We start from the raw sequence: 19773 nt of genomic DNA on the forward strand, positions 1-19773 counted from the left end.
GTTCGTAAACCAAACGAGTATAGAGACTCGTGTAATATGGTTTAACAAGGCCTACATTCTAAAATGAAACCTATCCTAAGTGCTTACGACCCATTACGACCCGTTTAGGTAGCTTATGCTATCTTAACGCGTCGTTTGCGTAAAACGTGTTTGGAACGCCTAACGTCGTGACCATAAGGTATAACCTCGGAAGGTTATTCCCTATACAACTATGGTCACCTAATGTGTTTGGTCGGATCCTAATGATCGACCAAATGGGTCGGGTCCGAAAGTATAAGCGATTGTTTAGATCGCTTACCTTAAATAAGCACTAAACTAAAAGTGACGAGCTAAGCATGTTAGAACATGCTTAACTAAGTTTAGAAAACATGTTTGGTATCAAAACAAACGGTTTTGATACCCACGAGTAGTGTGGTTACAAAATACGCAAGAATGCGCATTTTGGTCGAAACTACGACTCGTCACTGAGCCTAGATAACGTGGTAATCAGTAGGTGTAGTCATTAGAGACTATAACCATCGTGATCACGCTCACGTTATGAAGTTCAAACGAACTTCGTGTTGACCATAGGCTGGTCAATGCAGAAAGTCAAACATAGTTTGACTTTAGGACTAGAAAGCGATTAAAAGAACGAAAGAACACTTACGAAGGGTCCCCGAAAGCTAATATCGATCCAGGAGCTCAGGTATGAAGCAAAGGCCTCAACTTAGAGCTTTAGATCAGATTTTGTGGGTTTTAACACAAATATGGGGGGGGGTATTTATAGGAAAGGCAAGACCGTTAGGATCGTTTCTTGAATATCGTGCCTTGATCTCATTCGTACACTTGTCAAGATGTTGTGGTATCAATATGTGACCCTAACCCCAGAGATTGTGAAGAGGCATTGCCCCTTGGATGCTTGAAAGACCAATTTTTGCAAGAAAAACGAGTTTCTGCATCTGCAGGGCTGACGCGGCCCGCGTAAGCATTAGACAGGGCTTACGCGCCCCGCCTGGGAGTCCAGATCAGAAAATAAGTTTCAGAAATGACAGTTTAGGTCCCTGTTGTGGTTTAAGGCTATTTCCGACACGTTTAAGGCCCGTTAAGCCATCTTTAAGGCCCTAAAATGATGCTTTAACATTGAGGACATGAAACATGCTCAAAAATATGCCGGGTGTTGGTTCGTTTGACCGTACGATCGCGATGTTCGGTTAATTACGACGGAATGCGCATAAGCGCGTGAAACGATCCAAATTGCGCGACGAATGGATTTTCTCATGCCAAACACTAAGGCATAATATTAGGATACTTACATAAACTTTTGGATGTCCGGATGTATTCAGAACGTAAGTTATGCGCGAAAGTGCAAACTTATGCACTTTTTGACACTTTTAGTCCCTGAATGATCCAAAACTTAATTTAAGCATACCGAACCCCTCAAAGCCTATTTCTAAGCTATTTAAAGGATATTTATGGTATGTTTAACTTATGGACATGTTCCGGAATGTCTGTTTTAGTATGAATCGTCATTCTTTCGCAGTTTGTCGGATTTAGTCCCTGTAAGCGAATTAACTTGTTTTTGCCATACCAAGGCCTTCAAAACTTATTTCTATGTTATGTAAAGGTTATTTAAGGTATGTTGAGTATATGTTGATTTTCCGGAGTATTTTTCGCATTAAACTGAGTACGTTTACGCATTAGTTTGCGTATAATTCTCCAGAAAGCGATGTAGAGTTTAAAATCGAACAAAAGTCAAAACATGAAAAATGTAAAACACAACCAAACAAACATTGGGATCAAATAACTTTGTTTTATTGATAATTGAACTGTTCACAATGATTTCAAACACAAATGTTACAGTCTCCCCTACTTGTGGAAATTTCGTCCCGAAATTTTTTTTTGGGTAAAGGGTTACCCCGGTGATTCTATTAAAATGCAACCGCAATTAAGTACAAGTAGTGAGGATGTGTTCCACACTAGTTCATATACAGGACATGCCCCATATATGTAGAACATAACAAAAACCAACGACCTATAACACCCCATAACCTAGTCTACTATACATCAAGTCACGACATCTAGTAGACAAAACAATGCAAAAACACAAAACATAGTCTCAACCACCATCATCAAAAATAAAATGGCCACAAAACAGCAGCCCCTTCAGACGAAAAGAGGACAACCTATCCATTAGAGAACTTGGTAGAAGAGGTGCTTGCCCCTGCTTTCGAAGAAAAAGGATGAGTACCCGATGTCATAAATGCACTAGTTTCATTGTAGACTTCTTCAACCTCTTCCTCATCCGATTCCTGCCTGTCATTCGACGGTTTCTTCTCAACTCGACCCACCGTGATACCTCCCTGATTACCAGTATCATCCTTTAGAATGTCAAACGGGTTAGACGTTGAAACCTGATTCTGCATCGGACTCTTTGAGGACGATTTTGGTTTAGGGTTGGCAACTGGCCTGTACACTAACTTAGGGTTCTGATTTTTCATATGGATGCCTTGGTTGTTCACTTTCTTCTTCTTGCCCTCTACAACCTGAAAATCATCATTATTTTTTTCAGCATCCCCACTTGGAGTTACCTGAGGGTTCTTCGGGCACGAGCTGTCATCATGGCCAAATACACAACAAGAGGAGCACCTAAGAGGCTCCCAATCATATTCAATCTTGACCTCCACCTTAGAATACCCACTACCATCCATAGATGGGATAGCAACAGTAACACTCTTTTTTAATTCAGCCCCCGCTTGCACTTCAATAAGCGCTCTAGCATAGCTGCTCCTTCCCCAAGATTCAGCACATATCGAGGCAGTATACGTATTCAACATCTTAGGTGTCCCAATCATAGAGGCAACCAAGCTAAGTCCATCCTCAGTAAATGCCGCTAACGGCACATCATGCATCTTGACCCAAACTGGAACCACATTAATATCCTCTTTTTCCATCTTTATAGAGGGCGACCACTCCTTCAAAATTATGGGAACACTTCTGATTAACCAAGGCCCATCCTCTAGCATTTTATTCATCCCTTCCTTAGAAGTAAACTTAAAGAAAAAGAACCCGTTTGCATTCATCATGAGACGGAAAAGACCATATTTCGCCCAGTTGTTTTTTGCAAAGTAATCGACCACAGGAAATGCCAACCGTTTACCCAGAAAATATCCAAACAAAGTGTTAGCATACCTATCAGTAACTTGTTGAACCGATGACAATGGAATAACAACATCAGCCCCATCAACTTTCTCAGCAGATTCCATCGCCCGAAAATTCACTTTAACCTTCTCCTTTGTATTCTTTACAATGTGAGCGAAGGAAACAGGACTTGCAGTTCCCGAAGTACGTGCTTTACCGTGAGCAGCCCTGTTGTCAGCCGAAAAAGATGCACCAAGTAGATCTGATTTTGGCGAAAACTTGCTAGGGTAATCCCAAAAATTGTCAGACTTATCAACATCACGTTTTTCCAAACGAACCGGAACTGTGGCCTTGGTGAGATCATCAATGATATTTGAAGACTTAGGGTCACTTTGTGTTCCAATCGTTACACCACGCTTTGGCTGCAAAGTGTTCCCATCAACATCAAGAAACCGTGCAGCAATTTCTTCAAACGATAATCGCGGCTTCCCACGAATATCTTGTTGGTTTCCACCAGAACAATTAAGATCATCCATTACAATATTGACAAACCCTAATCGCCGTCAACAGAAATTCAGCAAAAGGCAGCCGTGACAAACACCGAATCAGAACCCTAACTGCCGTCAAGCTGAAAAAAACGAAGAGTGTTGCAATCAGAAGTGTGTTGAATACGAATAAACCCTAGTTTAAAGCTGCAATGAAACCCTAAACCAAGGTTGCCGCACTTCAAGAGTCCACTCCTTACTTCAGCCCCTAATCTGATCACGAACGTATGAAACTAATCCCTTAGAGATGTCGGCCAACAATTATGTGAAAAGGCTGAAAAACCCTAGCCGCCAACCCTATTTCAAACAAAAGAAACCTGAAAAAACCCTAGCAGCCGTCAAGTACAAAATCGATCAAGAAAAGATGAATCAGATTGTAAATGCAGCAAGCACAATCTCTCTTTGTATACCCAGTCCAGATTAACAACGAAATCAAACAACCAGCGGCAGCCAAGTGTAGAAAAAATGAAAAACGAACCCTAATCTTGAACAAAAACGAATCAAAGAATGACTATATTGAATCGTAAGTGTAAATCAGAATTGATGAGACTCTAATCACACAAAACAATCCCTATAATCATCAAGAAAAACGAATTTTAGGTCAAGGAAGCAAGAGGGTCGATTTTCTCCATTAGAGAGAGAGAGAACTAGGGTTTTTTACAATCGACACTCCGACCCGTCCCGAAATTTATTTAGAGGAAACTCGTGGAAAAAGATGCGGGTACTTTGCCTTCATTTGATCTTCGCGTTCCCAAGGAAACTCGGGTCCACGTTTAGATTCCCAGCGAACCTTGACCAAAGGAATGCGCTTGCGTTTGAGCCACTTGACTTCACGCTCCATGATTTCCACTGGTTTCTCAACAAATTTCAGTGTTTGATCAACACGAATTTCGTCAGGCGGTATGTGGAGGTTCTCATCAGCTAAACACCTCTTGAGATTGGACACGTGAAAGGTTGGATGAACATTTCCAAGTTCAGGAGGTAACTCAAGTCTGTAGGCTACCTTACCGATTCTTTCGACGATCTTGAATGGTCCAACGTATCTAGTTGCAAGTCTTCCTTTCTTCCCAAATCTGATCACACCTTTCCAAGGTGAGACCTTAAGTAATACACGATCACTGACTTGAAAATCCAAGGGCTTGCGTTTTAGGTCCGCGTAACTCTTTTGATGGCTTCCAGCTGTCTGGAGGTTATCACAAACTTTCTTAACCTTATCAGTTGTCTCTAAAATGAGGGCAGGTCCAGTAAGCTGAGCCTCACTGATCTCATTCCAGCAGACTGGTGAACGACATTTTCGACCATAGAGAGCCTCGAAATGAGCCATGTTGATGCTGGAGTGATAACTGTCGTTGTAGGAGAATTCGATCAACGGAAGATGTGAATCCCAACTACCACCAAAATCGATCACACAAGCTCTAAGCATATCCTCCAGAGTCTGGATTGTTCTTTCAGACTGACCGTACGTTTGCGGATGATAAGCTGTGCTCAGATTAAGTTGGGTCCCCATAGCAGATTGCATGGTTCTCCAAAAATGAGAAGTGAAACGAGCATCTCTGTCAGAAATGATGTTCAAAGGAACACCATGTCGAGCTACAATTTCATCCACGTAGATTTGAGCAAGTTTGTCAGCCGAAAAATCCTCACGGATCGGCAAGAAATGCGCTGATTTAGTAAGACGATCAACAACTACCCAGATGGCATCGTGACCTTTCTTTGTGCGCGGGAGTTTAGTAATGAGATCCATAGTAATGTTTTTTTTTTTTTTTTTGGGTAAAGGGTTACCCCGGTGAATCTATTAAAAATGCAACCGCAAATAAGTACAAGTAGTGAGGATGTGTTCCACACTAGTTCATATACAGGACATGCCCCATATATGTAGAATAAATAAAAACCAAAAACCTATGACACCCCATTACCTAGTCTACTATACATCATGACACGACATCTAGTAGACAAAATAATGCATAGTAATGTTTTCCCATTTCCAAACTGGGATTTCTGGTTGCTCCAATAAACCGGAAGGACGCTGATGTTCAGCCTTAACCTTAAGACAAATAAGACATTTTGATACATATAAGGCAATGTCTTTCTTCATACCAGGCCACCAATACTGAGTACGAAGATCCTTATACATCTTATCTGAGCCAGGATGAATAGAATAACGAGACTTATGGGCTTCATCCAACAGCAAGGTACGAAGATTATCTTGGCTTGGGACCCACAAACGGTCCATGAAGTAATACGATCCATTGTCCTTCAGTTCTAGAGCAGGTGTTATGTGATAAGGAAATTCCTTATCCATGAAGCCTTGTGAAACGCAAGATTGTTGAGCTTGAGAAATACGGGCTTGGATATCGGATTGAGCTTGAATATCCGATTGAATACGAACACAATGAAGCTTAGTACGTTCCTTGCGACTCAAAGTGTCGGCTACGACGTTCGCCTTACCAGGATGGTAGCGAATCTCGCAGTCATAGTCGTTTAGAAGCTCTACCCAACGTCGTTGCCTCATGTTGAGTTCTTTCTGATTGAAGATATGCTGAAGACTTTTGTGGTCCGTGAAAACCACACATTTTGTACCGTACAAATAGTGTCTCCAAATCTTAAGAGCCAAGACAACTGCACCCAACTCAAGATCATGAGTGGTGTAGTTCTTCTCATGTATCTTCAACTGCCTCGATGCGTATGCTATGTCTTTGTTTCTTTGCATCAGGTAACAACCAAGACCTAATTTAGATGCATCGCAATAAATGACGAAATCATTATTGCCCTCGGGCAAAGTTAGGACAGGCGCGTCGCAAAGTTTTTGTTTTAAAGTCAGAAACGCTTCCTCTTGCTTGAATCCCCAATCAAATGGCTTGTTCTTCTGAGTTAGAGCAGTTAGAGGAACTGCAATCTTCGAGAAATTTTCAATGAAGCGGCGATAATAACCCGCTAGACCAAGAAAATAACGAACTTCAGTAGGAGTAGTAGGCGTATCCCAATACTTAATCGCACTGATCTTGGAGGGATCTACATGAATACCTTGTTCGTTGACAATATGTCCTAAGAATTGAACTTCTTTAAGCCAGAATTCACACTTGGAGAATTTGGCGAAAAGTTGCTCTTTCTTTAGGAGTTCTAGAGTAAGACGAAGATGCTGCTCATGATCAGCTCGTGTCTTAGAATATATCTTGATGTCATCAATGAAAACGATGATGAACTTATCCATATAAGGTTTGCAGACCCTATTCACCAAGTCCATGAAAACAGCAGGAGCATTAGTCAAACCGAATGGCATGACTGTGAACTCATAATGCCCATAACGAGTGCGGAACACTGTCTTGGGAATATCTTCTTCATGCACACGAAGTTGATGATATCCAGATAGCAGATCAATCTTTGAAAAATAAGAAGCGCCCTGTAACTGATTAAAGAGATCATCGATGCGAGGTAGGGGATATCGATTCTTGATGGTGAGCTTGTTAAGCTCACGATAATCGATACACATCCTGAAAGATCCATCCTTCTTCTTGACAAAAAGAACGGGAGCACCCCAAGGTGAAAACCTAGGACGGATGAAACCTTTGTCAGAGAGCTCCTGAAGCTGCTTAGACAACTCTTGCATTTCAGACGGTGCAAGACGATATGGAGCTCTGGCAATGGGATTTGCACTAGGTACGAGATCAATGCGGAACTCGACTTGGCGTGCTGGGGGTTGACCAGGTAATTCTTCAGGAAAAACTTCAGAATAATCCCGTACAACAGGAATATCTTGAATAGACTTACCTTTGCCCTTATCTGCTGCAACATGTGCCAAGAATGCCACATAGTTCTTTCGCAGATACGTCCGAGCTTTAAAACAAGACATGAGTTTGAGACCACCAGCAGGTTTCTCACCAAGAATGATCTTCTCAAAACAAACTATCTCTGCGCGATACTTGGCTAACCAATCCATACCCACAATAACGTCAAAGCTTCCAAGTTGCATAGGCGTGAGGTCAATAGGAAAAAGATGGTTGTTAAGGTTCAACTGGCAGTTGCGGAGAACAGAATCAAGAACAATGGGTTCACCACTAGCCACTTCTACTGTCAATGGTTTACCTAGTTTCGTTCTAGACACGCGAAGCAATGGTTCAAAAGATAACGACACAAAGCTCTTATCGGCACCCGAATCAAAAAGAACAGATGCTGGCTGATTATTAATAAAGAACGTACCGTTCACCACATTATCATCTGCTTGTGCCTCTTGTGCGTTCATGTTGAAGAGTCGACCTCGAGCCTGGGCCTGATTTTGATTCTGGTTGTCTAGCCTTGGGCACCGGTTTCTGTAGTGGGTCAGATCCCCACAATTGTAGCACGAACCAGGAGGAAAATGAGGTCGTGCAGCTTAACCTTGTTGATGAGCAAGAGGCTGAGCAATTTGTTGAGCTTGGTTCTGGTTAGCAGGAATGCGGCAGGTGGCAGCAAGATGGCCATTTCTTCCACAGTTGGTGCATTGACGACACTGCACATGTGGTGGGTGATGGCCGTTACACCTGTTGCACAAAGGTGCATTGCCAAGATAAGGCTTCTTGGCCAGTGGTTGCGCAGGCTGATTTGGTGCAGTCTGAGCCTGTGCAGTAACGGCATAGTTTTGGGAAGCCTTCCGCTTCCTAGACCCCCTTGTAGAACCAGAATCCTTTCCTTTCTTGTTTTGACCTTTCTTGCTATCTTCTTGGTCAGCTGCCTGCTTCTTACCCTTGTCACCCTTTTTGTGCAGCTTTCCCTTTCGAATCTGCGACTCAGTCAGTGTCGCTGATAGCTCGATCACCTGACGGAGTGTGGTAGGGTTACTACCAGTAATGATGTCTTGCACCGAGTCAGGTAGGCCGTCGGTGTACCTTTCGATGACCTTGTCGAGTGGGGCAACCATTGTCGGGCAAAGCAGACTCAATTCTTCAAACCTATCAGTATATGCCCGGTGGTCGCCACTGTATTGTTTTAAGTCATCGAATTCCTTCTCCAAAGCTCGCTGCTCATGACGAGGACAGAACTCCCTCATCATCAGTTCCCTAAGTTTAGCCCATGTCTGAGCTAGAGCAACTTCTGCACAGCGATCCCTCATAACCCCGTTCCACCACGTAAGAGCCCTCTTCTGAAACACACTCGAAGAAAACTCGACCTTGCGATTGTCAGGACACTGCACGTGCCGGAATGTATTCTCAATGCTCTCGAACCATTGAAGAAGCCCAGTTGCTCCCCAGAACCACTAAACTTGAGTGGTTTAGCCGAGTTAAAATTTTTGAAATTGCATGGAGCATTGTTGTTGTTGGCTTGATTCCATTGAGCAAACAGGTTTGGGAGTGCAGCAGCCATTTGCTGTGCAATAATTTCTGCCAGTTCGGCGTTTGCTACCTGATTGTCGCGTCGAGGAGGCATTCTAAAAGAGGAAAACATGCAAGGAACGAGTGAGATGATTGGATAAAGAGAATGAGATGAAACAATTTCAACAAAAGCAAAGATGGTGGTTATGCATCGCTAAGCAAACAAGCGATACACAATGTCTAATCAAAGTAAATGGGTCGATAATAATGTATCGCGAAGACATTTTCGCCTATAAGTGAACACTCACCCCAAGAGGTCCCAGGTAAGAGTGACTGGTCCGATTATGTGGATTTGTATTAACACTCTAGCCTTAGACATAAAACTCAGGGTACAGGCATTCACTCTTCCAGTTCGCACGTGTTCACACTATTAAAACCCGAAAACCTTGACGAGATTTTGAAAATTCCAAAAGGGTTCAAAACCATATAACAGAGGGTTCAAAACCTAGTAATCAATCATCCTAGAACAGATGATTAATTTTCAAAGCGGATTCGGAATCGAAGTTCTCGTTGTGGTTATCACCTAAGGATAGGTGAAATGCATGTTTTTAAAAAAATCTAAACACAAGATAACTTGTGTTAGGGTCCTAGAAAGTTATAGTCTAGGTCAAAGCATTACTAATAACCTAATTCCCTATAACCATTTGCTCTGATACCAACTTTTCTGTCACACCCCTACCGCGTATAACATGCAACCGCGGCGAAAACGTCTGGGAGTGTTGAGACAGAATTAATTGTTTCATAACTATGGCATACAAAGTTATATTTTATTTATTAAACACGAGTGTTACATTGTTTCAAAACAGGAAAAAAAGTGTTCAGAACATATTCAAACTAAGTCTATCTTCTTTTTATGTCTCTAAGGCACAGGTCCGCCCTAGTGTCACAATCGTCATCCTAAGCGACAGCTCCTGAAAACACATGTGAAAGTAGGTATGTCAGCATAAAAATGCCTGTGAGATACATAGGTTTTGTGAAAATGGGATTCATGACTTAAGTTTAAAGAAAACGTTTAATAACAGTCTGAATAAGATGGAGATAGTGCTGCAGCGGTTTGGATTTCATAATAAGATGGTTAAGTGGATCATGACATGTGTAACCACGGCCTCGTATTCGGTTAGTATTAATGGTGATATCCACGGGTACTTCCCAGGGAAACGTGGCCTTCGTCAAGGGGATCCCATGTCGCCTTACTTATTCACGCTTATCATGGAGGTGCTCTCTTTATTGCTTCAAAAGGCGGCTGAATCCTCGTTTAAATTTCATGCTCATTGTGCTAAGCAGAAAATCATTAATGTCTCATTTGCGGACGATTTGTTTATCTTTGTCAATGGTGACATCAGTTCGGTTAAGAAGGTTAAAAATGCTCTTGAATTGTTCACTAGTATATCCGGTTTAGTTCCGAGCCCTTCAAAGAGCACGGTTTTCATGTGCAACGTTCCTCCATCGGTTCGTCAGCAGATTCTGAGTGTTATGCCCTTTCAACAAGGTATTCTTCCTGTTCGGTATCTTGGAGTTCCGCTTATTACCACTAAGCTGAATTTTAAGGATTGCAAGATCCTTGTTGATCGGTTGGAATATAAAATCACGAGCTGGATGAATAAATCTTTGTCTTTTGCGGGTCGGCTCCAACTTATAAATTCGGTCCTATCCTCTATGCACATATACTGGGCGTCCGTATTTATTATTCCTGTTCGTATCATTCATGATCTTGAGAAAAGAATCCGAAGATTTTTATGGAATGCGGGAACTGATAGTAGAGTTCGAGCGAAAGTGGCCTGGAAAGATGTTTGTTTACCCAAAAAGGAAGGTGGTTTAGGCATTCGTAGTATTGCCGATGTCAATAAAGCTTTAATTACCAATCATATTTGGAGTATTATCACCAAACGGAAATCTTTATGGGTAAGTTGGATTCACTCTTATAAGCTGAAAGGCAAGTCTTTTTGGGATATCCCGAGTCGAGGAAGCATGAGCTGGGGGTGGAGGAAAATCCTCTCCATTCGTGAGCTGGTTCGGCCGCATGTTTGGGTTTCTATTCGAAGTGGGACTCAAACAAATGCATGGAGCGATAATTGGAGTGAATACAGCCCGCTCAGATCGTTTATCACGCCGAGACACATTGCCAATGCAGGTTTTAACCTCCAGTCTTCTGTTGCGGATCTGATTGATGATCACTCTCAATGGAAATGGCCTCAAGCTTGGAATGATTTGTACCCGGTTTTAATTAACTTACCGGTTCCGACTCTGGAACAAAATATGGAGGATAGAATCAGCTGGAAGGACCGGGAAGGAAACAAGTGTAGCTTCGGATCCGGGGTGGTGTGGGATTCTATACGCAACAGGGATGGAATTGTTTCGTGGGCAAACATGGTGTGGTTCGCTCAATGTATCCCGAGACATTCGTTTCATATGTGGCTTGTTTGCAAAGATAAGCTAAAGACGCAAGACAGATTGGCGGCATGGGAAGCAGGAAGCGAAACTAACTTAAGGTTAATGTGTTGTCCTCTTTGCAGGTACGGCCGGGACTCGCGTGATCATCTTTTCTTTCAATGTTCCTTTGCGTCTAAAATTTGGAACAATGTGAAGACTATGGTGGATTTGGATAGTGTTTCTGACCAGTGGAGTTCTATTATGGTATGGATGGCTCAATATGCGGATTCGAAGATGTTGGTTCATGTAATTTGCAAGATTCTTATAGCAGCATCTTCGTATTTTGTTTGGCAAGAGAGAAACAACCGATTATTCTCTCAAAATTGCCGAACTCCCGAACAGGTGGCGCAGGTGATAGTCCATACGGTCCGGTTAAAAGTGATGGGGTTCAAAAAGGACAGCAATCCGGTGAACAGGAGAGTTTTAGAGAAATGGAAGATCTCTACAGAGAATCAGCTTAATGATCCAGGCTAAATGAGTTAACTAGAGTCTTGGGTGTCTAGTTTAGTTGTGGCCGTTTTTGATTTGTTGTTCTGGGTTGTTTTTGAAGTTGGTTGTGTTTGTTTTTGGATTGCCTAGGCTTGGTATGCCAAGTCTAGAAGTGTGTGCCAATTCTTGTCACACCCTGTTTTGTTTGTTGATATATAAAATTCACCGGGGTAACCCTTTACCCAAAAAACGTTTAATAACAGTCAGTCATGAACCTTGTAAATTGTTTTGTTTTGTAAATTATATGAAAAACGATAAGATCAGATGATATGTATAAATAGAATATAAGGTTAAATGAATAACCTAGTAAAATGAGTTTGTATAAGATAAGTTGTTTGTAAAAATAATGTCTTGTGAAGAATATGTTATTTTTGTAAAACGTAATATGTCTAAACTGAAATGATTTAAATAATGCTACGATAGGTAATATTATACAACCATTTATATATAGGAAGTACCAGCGGCGTATCCACCATGTTTGTATCATATTACATACGCCACGTTACTCAAACCATTTACCTAAACCAACCACCATGTAAATTGTTCATGTATAAATCAATTGTCAAGTGTTATTGTGTAAACCATATCAAAATGTTCATGTCTAATGTAAACCACCAAATGTGTATATCAATGTCAAATTGTTTATGTTTAATGTAAATCATATAATGTTTATCCAAAATATCATGTATGGCATGTGAAATATATCAACCAGGCCATAGGTAAAAATGCACAAAAACAGGGTATTGAATTAAACATAGTTTAAGTCAAAGTTATGTTTTATGGAACAATTGCATGCTATACTGATACAAACATTTATGTGTTATTGTGAAAATGCATACATTCAAGCCTTTGTGACTGTGGTGATAGACCTTTAAACAAATTAAAGGTCTATATGTGTTATGTTTATCGTATTCGGTCATTCCTTCCAATCCAAACAAACCCGAGATTTCAGGAATGGTTGTTGTCAAGTCCTATGGTACCATTACCTTCTAACGGGCGGCATGATCGGTGTTAATGAATGTACATTGTATAATTTGAACAAACCAAATGTCATACCAAAATGTGAGCATGTGATGAATAAATGTACTAAGTACGCACACAATGGGCATACATAGCATAAAAGTCATGTAAATCAATGTGCTAGCATGCTATCAGTCAACACACGTAGCAGAAATGTAACGTAAATCAATGTACTAAGTATGCTAAGTAAACATACATAGCGAAACAATGTAATGTAAATCATGTACTAATAGTGTACTAATGAGCATAGCAAGTATATGATGTGAAAACATGAAAGCATGAAAGTAACAAGTAGGCACATGTGTTTCTCCCCAAAACAATATGGAAAACTTGCAACTGAAACGAAAGATGACGGAGGCTAATTAGTTAGTTTATTTGTAGTTTCGGTTCTGTCTAGATGAGTGTCTAGGTGTTTATGTCCGGTTGTTGCGTTCGGTTTCTTTTGGTTTTGTTTTACTGGCTTTACTTTCATGGGGCATGTCTCATGATTGAACTGGTGTAGGCTTTCTACACCACTTGTTCTTTTTTGGTTGTGAATATATAGAATCACCGGGGTAACCCTTTACCCAAAAAAATATGGAAAATAGCAAAAGAGGGGACTATGTACTCACCTGAGATTGATTTGAAGTTCTTGTGTAATAATCACACAATGCTAGAGATCACGGAAAATCAATCGGCACCTAATAGGTAGCTATATTAATCTACCGGACCAAATTCGGAAGATTGGATAGAATGAGGGTTCGTAAACCAAACGAGTATAGAGACTCATGTAAGATGGTTTAACAAGGCCTACATTCTAAAATGAAACCTATCCTAAGTGCTTACGACCCATTACGACCCGTTTAGGTAGCTTATGCTATCTTAACGCGTCGTTTGCGTAAAACGCGTTTGGAACGCCTAACGTCGTGACCATAAGGTATAACCTCGGAAGGTTATTCCCTATACAACTATGGTCACCTAATGTGTTTGGTCGGATCCTAATGATCGACCAAATGGGTCGGGTCCGAAAGTATAAGCGATTATTTAGATCGCTTACCTTACGACCCTAAATAAGCACTAAACTTTTAGATCGCTTACCTTACGACCCTAAATAAGCACTAAACTAAAAGTGACGAGCTAAGCATGTTAGAACATGCTTAACTAAGTTTAGAAAACGGGTTTGGTATCAAAACAAACGGTTTTCATACCCACGAGTAGTTTGGTTACAAAATACGCAAGAATGCGCATTTTGGCCGAAACTACGACTCGTCACTGAGCCTAGATAACGTGGTAATCAGTAGGTGTAGTCATTAGAGACTATAACCATCGTGATCACGCTCATGTTATGAAGTTCAAACGAACTTCGTGTTGACCATAGGCTGGTCAACGCAGAAAGTCAAACATAGTTTGACTTTAGGACTAGAAAGCGATTAAAAGAACGAAAGAACACAAAGGGTCCCCGAAAGCTAATCTCGATCCAGGAGCTCAGGTATGAAGCAAAGGCCTCAACTTAGAGCATTAGATCAGATTTTGTGTGTTTTAACACAAATGGGGGGGGGGTATTTATAGGAAAAGCAAGACCGTTAGGATCGTTTCTTGAATATCGTGCCTTGATCTCATTCGTACACTTGTCAAGATGTTGTGGTATCAATATGTGACCCTAACCCCAGAGATTGTGAAGAGGCATTGCCCCTTGGATGCTTGAAAGGCCAATTTTTGCAAGAAAAACGAGTTTCTGCATCTGCAGGGCTGACACGGCCCACGTAAGATTTAGACAGGGCTTACGCGCCCCGCCTGGGAGTCCAGATCAGAAAATAAATTTCAGAAATGATAGTTTAGGTCCCTATTGTGGTTTAAGGCCATTTCCAACACGTTTAAGGCCCGTTAAGGCATCTTTAAGGCCCTAAAATGATGCTTTAACATTGAGGACATGAAACATGCTCAAAAATATGCCGGATGTTTGTTCGTTTGGCCGTACGATCGCGATGTTCGGTTAATTACGACGGAATGCGCATAAGCGCGAGAAACGATCCAAATTGCGCGACGAATGGATTTTTCTCATGCCAAACACTAAGGCATAATATTAGGATGCTTACATAAACTTTTGGATGTCCGAATGTGTTCAGAACGTAAGTTATGCGCGAAAGTGCAAACTTATGCACTTTTTGACACTTTTAGTCCCTGAATGATCCAGAAGTTTATTTTAGCATACCGAACCCCTCAAAGCCTATTTCCAAGCTATTTAAAGGATATTTATGGTATGTTTAACTTATGGACATGTTCAGGAATTCTGTTTTAGTATGAATCGTCATATTTTCGCAGTTTGTCGGATTTAGTCCCTGTAAGCGAATGAACTTGTTTTTGCCATACCAAGGCCTTCAAAACTTATTTCTAAGTTATGTAAAGGTTATTTAAGGTATGTTGAGTATATGTTGATGTTCCGGAGTATTTGTCGCATTAAACTGAGTACGTTTACGCATCAGTTTGCGTATAATTCTCCAAAAAGCGATGTAGAGTTTAAAATCGAACAAAAGTCAAAACATGAAAAATGTAAAACACAACCAAACGAACATTGGGATCAAATAACTTTGTTTTATTGATAATTGAACTGTTCACAATGATTTCAAGCACAAATGTTACAACTTATAATATTTTCTCAAAAAAATTAATATAAGTATCTCGTGTTTTGCACTTTGCACCCGAATTATGTATCTTGTATGTTGCATGTGTGTTTTTGTGTTTATACTTCTCATGAGTGTTTTTAAGTCTTAATACACTAGCACGTATAACACGTACTATATACACTTAGCACAAAAGTTGGTGATCAAATAATATATATATTTTTCTCAAAAATATATACATACTTACTATCCATTTTTATTCTTGAAGAAATCCTCATTTCTTATCACCAAAAATTAGGGAAACCTTGGTAATACTTTTAAATACATTTTTAGGGAATAAGTTTCTCAAAAACTTATATTTTTCTAAGTGTCAAAATTTATAAGAATTTTGACAGAGTTTCCCCTAAAAATGGAGGTTTCCCATGTTTTCAAAACATGTGTTTATTTTCTTTTAATTCATCAACAATATCAACAACACAATCTTTATTTACCAAACTTGTCAAAACAAGCATATACCACAAACTTATGAACTTGAAAGTTTGTAAAAATATGTAGTAAGTTACTAACATATTTAATAGGTCTTGTTATCCTCAAAAATAAGTTTAATTTCTTAAAAACTTTATTTTTAAAGAATATGTATTTTCACAACTTCAAGTCATGAATTTCAAAATATTTCTTTGTGGAATTTTCTTTCAACACAAGTGTTTATACACTTGTTTACTTTCTAAAAAAATGATTTTAGTTTATACAGGATCCGGGTTTTTAACAATCTAGTATTTTCCACTTGGTTCTTCCGAAAAACCACTTGTAGATCTTTAGATCTACAAGTTTACAACTTCATTTTACAAGAAAACTCATGTTTATTCTAGTTCAAGTTCATGTATGGATGGTTTCATCATCCTTTAAAACTCAAACATTTACATCTTACTAGTTCATGTTCTTAAACATGAAGTAGTATGTCTAGATGATGATCCATCCTACTTCTACCAACAAACATCATCAAATAATTATAACTAGACAAGATTCACGTGATTTACACACATATCTACTCTTTATCCACCATTAATCACTTATGTTCAAAACTTTATGTTATGTTCATTAGAGTTTTCATCATTTAAGCATCCTATCATCTATTAACCACTAAAAATAGGAACAAGATGAAGATTTAAAGCACTTACTACTAGCACAAGGCTAGGGAAGTTCAAGAAGAGAAAAGTGGTGGTTAATAGCAAACGAAGAAGGTCCTTCAAGATCCGCTTGCACCGAGCTTCGTTAGTGACCTTCTTACACCTCAAGATAACCTTGGATTGCTTGAATGATGATCGAAAATGAGTGTGTGTGTGTGTGTGTGTAGTTGAGGCCGTAGCCAAAGAAGGAGGAAGGAGAGAGTTCTTGGGGTTGAGTGATGAATGAAATGAAGACTTGAACTCCATGTGCAATCTTATAGCCCATGTTTAAGTATTAACCCAAGTGTAATGTGCTTCTAAAGGACCAACAAGATCAATTAAAATAATCAACAAATCAAAGGGTGGGTCACCCTTGTCTCCTAACCGTAAGTGGGGGGGGGGGTGCATGGTTGGTTTTCAACTTTAGTTACATGCTTCTAGTTAGCTTTCAAGTATAATAAGTCTAGTGTTAAGAGTGTTATTAAATATATAGTGTGTTAGGGTGTTCGGAGACCCTAACCTGCTCAGAAAAATAAAAACAATGCTTCCAGCATTATTTTGGTGTTCCGGGCAATATCCGGTTGTTCGGTTATATACCGGTTCGTTAATAGTGCTACATTACACCTTTTAGTGTCTTTTAAGTATCTTTTCATACCCTTTCAATTCCCTACACTTGGGGAAGTATTCTGGATTATAAAACGTAATTTCTGCATAATATTTATGTGCTAAGAGCTGATTTATTGCTGAATTATATAAAATTATGCACTTAAAGTGCGTTTCGGGTGCTTTTTTAGTGCTTATTTTAGCTTCCGGAGAGTATAAATATTAACCCTTGTATGCACTCTTGGGTTTTAATGTATTCTTGTTGTTGGACCTACACCTAGGCTCCAGTTTTATTGTCTGACTGCTTTCTACAGTTCTGTTGACACAGTGTGTCTTATCGGTGAGTTTACTAGTATTTCTGACGCAACGCTCTCGTTAATGCATAAAGCAATATTTTGTAGTATACAACGTGCATGAATTCAGTTGTTTAGCATGTAATCAGTCAATGCTGACATTTAAGCACATAATTGCAGTCATTAAATAATAATTAAAGTGTACGGAAATTACCGGTTTATGCCAGTTGTCACAGTCTCCCCCCGTTAAAAGAATTTCGTCCCGAAATTCAGGCTGAACTAACTCTCGAAGGAGTCTTCTTGAATAGGTGGGGATACTTTTCTTTGAACTGGTCTTCACGTTCCCATGTGTACTCGGGTCCGTGCTTAGAGCTCCAACGTGCTTTGACAAGTTTAACAGTGCTCCTCCTGGTCTTGTTGACTTTCCAGTCAGTAACCTCCACGGGTTGTTCCGTATTCAGAGGGCATCATCAATATGCACTTCATCCACTGTGATGATCACGTTTTCTTGTGTTGGGCTCTTCTTGAGATTGGATACATGGAACGTATCATGTACTCCATTAAGTTCTTCCGGTAACTCCAACTTGTATGCCACGGTACCAATTTTTTTTCTAGAATCTTGAATGGTCCGATGTATCGTGGATTCAACTTTCCACGTTTTCCAAATCTTACTACGCCCTTCCAAGGTGAGACCTTTAACAACACTTTGTCTCCCACCTCGAATTCTACTGGTTTTCTTTTCAGATCAACGTAGCTCTTTTGTCGATCTCGAGTCGCCTTAATGCGCTCTCGGATCTGCGCAATCTTGTCGGTTGTCTCTTGTACAAGTTCAGGACCAACCATACGTTTATCTCCAACGTCTGCCCAACATAAGGGCGATCGGCACTTGCGGCCATACAGTGCTTCGAACGGCGCGACCTTTATGCTTGTATGGTAACTGTTATTGTAGGAAAACTCAACTAAAGGTAGGTGAGTATCCCAGCTGCCGCCTAGATCCATGACACATGCGTGAAGCATATCTTCTAATGTTTGTATAGTCCGTTCGCTCTGGCCGTCTGTTTGAGGATGGAATGCCGTGCTTAGATCTAACTGGGATCCAAAGGCTTCCTTAAATGATTGCCAGATTCTTGAGACAAAGCGTCCATCTCTGTCTGAAATAATTGAGATTGGCACTCCATGTCGTGCCACAATTTCTCTTAAGTATATCTCTGCAAGCTTTCCAGTGCTGTCTTTTTCTCGGATCGGTAGGAAGTGCGCAGACTTCGTTAACCGATCGACTATCACCCATATCATATCGTGCCCTCTCGGGGTCCTGGGTAACTTCGTTATGAAATCCATCGAGATTTGTTCCCACTTCCACATGGATATCTCTGGTTGTTGTAGTAGGCCGGACGGTTTCTGATATTCAGCCTTAACCTTAGCACAGGTTAGGCATTTTCCAACATAGACAGCAACGTCGCTCTTGAGTCTCGGCCACCAATAGTATTTTTTCAAATCTTGATACATTTTATCTGATCCTGGATGGATCGAGTATCTCGATTTGCCGCTTCGTCAAGAATGACTTCTCGTATGCCACCATAGAGTGGAACCCAAATATGCTTCTCAAAGTATAAGGCTCCCTCTTCGTTTGGCACCATGTGTTTCAACATACCCCGGAGGTATTCAACTCTACGATTTTCTTCCTTAAGGGCTTCTTGTTGTGCGTCACGAATACGTGCAGTGAGGTTCGTTCGAATCGTCATTTCCAAAGCTCGAACCCTTAGGGTCTTAACCCTTTCTTTTCGACTTAGCGCGTCTGCTACAACGTTTGCCTTTCCAGGATGGTACTTAATCTCACAGTCATAGTCATTCAGCAGCTCGACCCATCGTCATTGTCGCATGTTTAATTCTTTCTGATCGAATATGTGTTGTAGACTTTTGTGATCTGTGAAGATTGTACAACGAGTACCATATAGATAGTGTCGCCAGATCTTCAAGGAGAATACCACTGCGCCCAGCTCCAGGTCGTGAGTGGTATAGTTTCTTTCATGAACCTTCAATTGTCTTGAAGCGTAAGCGATGACTTTTTGGCGTTGCATGAGCACGCAACCCAAGTCTTGTCGTGAGGCGTCGCAGTATACCACGAAGTCTTCAGTGCCTTCGGGTAATGATAGTATCGGTGCATC

Source organism: Helianthus annuus, chromosome 5 (assembly GCF_002127325.2).
Source record: "Helianthus annuus cultivar XRQ/B chromosome 5, HanXRQr2.0-SUNRISE, whole genome shotgun sequence".
Lineage (NCBI taxonomy): Eukaryota > Viridiplantae > Streptophyta > Magnoliopsida > Asterales > Asteraceae > Helianthus > Helianthus annuus.